We start from the raw sequence: 2,390 nt of genomic DNA, 5'->3' as shown, positions 1-2,390 counted from the left end.
ATGCAACGACTTTATTTTCAATTTATTACGACTTTAATCTCTAAATGCAATGACTTTATTTTCAATATATTACGACTTTAATCTCACAATGCAACAACTTTATTTTCAATATATTACGACTTTAATCTCACAATGCAATGACTTTATTTTCAATATATTACGACTTTAATCTCACAATGCAATGACTTTATTTTCAATATATTACGACTTTAATCTCACAATGCAACAACTTTATTTTCAATATATTACGACTTTAATCTCACAATGCAACGACTTTATTTTCAATTTATTACGACTTTAATCTCAGAACATTACGACTTTATTTTCAAAATGCAACAACTCCATAATTGTAATTTTGATTTCTTTGTCAATTTATTACATTTCTAATTCATAATGCTATGGCTTAATTTGCATAATTTTGAATTTATTCTCAATATATTATGACTTTAATCTCACAATGCTATGACATTATTTTCAATATACTACTACTTTAATCTCACAATGCTACGACATTAATTTCAATATATTACGACTTTAATCTCTAAATGATTCGACTTTATTTTCAATATATTGTGACTTTAATCTCTAAATGCTGTATTGTCGTAATTTAGATTTTTTTCCTTACTATATTACAACTTTAATCTCAGAACATTATGACGTTATTCTCAAAATGCAACAACTCCATAATTGTAATTTTGATTTCTTTATCAATTTATTATGTTTCTAATTCACAATGCTATGGCTTTATTCGCAGAACTTTGAATTTATTCTCAATATATTATGACTTTCATCTCATAATGCTACGACTTTATTCTCATAATTTTACTTTATTCTCAAAATGTTACGACTTTAATCTCATAATGTTACGACTTTAATCTCATAATATTACGACTTTAATCTCAAAATGTTACGACTTTAATCTCATAATGTTACGACTTTAATCTCATAATGTTACGACTTTATTCTCATCATTTTTTTTATTTTTCTCAAAATTTGATTTTAATCTCATAATGCTATTCTCATCATTTTTATAATTTAATTTATTCTCGAAATGTTACAACTTTATCTCGTAATTTAGATTTTTTCTCAATATATTACAATAGTAATTTCATACTGCTATGACTTTATTCTTATAATTTTGACTTTTTCTCAATATATTATATCTTTAATCTCATAATGTTATGACTTCAGTCTCATAATTTTTACGTTTTCAATATATTATTACTTTAATCTCATAATAACTTTATTCTTGCAATTTTAACTTTATTCCCAAAATATTATGATATTTATCTCAGAATTTAAATTTTTTCTCAATATATTACGACTTTATTCTCAGCATTTTTTAATTTTTCTCATTATATGACTGTAGTCGTAATTTTTACTTTCTCAATATATTATGACATTAATCTCATAATGCTACAACTTCATTCTCATAATTTGTAATTTTTCTCAATATATTACAACTTTAATCTCATAATGCTTTGACTTTATTTTATTAATTTTTACTTTATTCCAAAACATTAAGACTTTATTCTCATAATGCTATGATGTTCTTCTCAAAATCGTAGATTTTTATTTTATTTTGACAAGGCAGTAAAATGGCGTGGTACATTGCGGTCTGTTCCTCATACAAAGTTATCAAATGGCTTCAAAAGACTTCATATGGAATATTTTTATGTTTTTTTTTTTGCCATTTTGGAGCTTCACATCCATGGTCAGTCAATATAAATTGTTGTTGTTTGAAAAAGCTGCTTGATGAATCTTTAAAATTTCTCCTTTTGCGTTCCACAGAAAACAAAATTACAGCGCAAAGGTTTGAATCAACATGAGAGCAAGTAAATAATTTTGCACCTGTACAGTGTAGGTTTCTTGGGGGCATTCTTTTCTATCACAGCAAATACTTCTTTTCCCAAACCCAAAGACACATCTCTGCCTGCCCTTAACTCACGAGGAGAAAGAGTAAATGAATGTGTGTGAGATTGAGAGAAATTGTGCAGAATAATTGTTAGCTCTATGCTGTCACTCCCTCCATCTCTCTCGTGTTTTATGAAGGAAACAGTGATGACAGCGTGCCAAAGTCTGGCTTCTTGTGGCAGCGCGTGTCCCCACCTCCACCCCACAGCGCCAGCTGCGAAACAAATGCTCTGTTCCCCACTAAGGCTGGGAGACTACTGCCGCCCACCCTGAACGGACCGGCACCAGATCGCCCTCACGCTAACTCCAGCGTCAGCCCACTGAGCTGTGACCACACTGCCATGAGAATAGAGGCTATATTTACCATTAGTGCACGCACGCACACGCGCACACACACACACACACACACACACACACACTCAAACATAAGCTATAATTAAACAGATGAAAAGGACAATGTGTTGCAGTGTTACTAA

This window comes from Xyrauchen texanus, chromosome 24, assembly GCF_025860055.1.
Source record: "Xyrauchen texanus isolate HMW12.3.18 chromosome 24, RBS_HiC_50CHRs, whole genome shotgun sequence".
NCBI classification, from domain to species: domain Eukaryota; kingdom Metazoa; phylum Chordata; class Actinopteri; order Cypriniformes; family Catostomidae; genus Xyrauchen; species Xyrauchen texanus.
The sequence above is the reverse complement of the archived record's forward strand: the minus strand, read 5'-3'. Positions refer to the sequence as shown.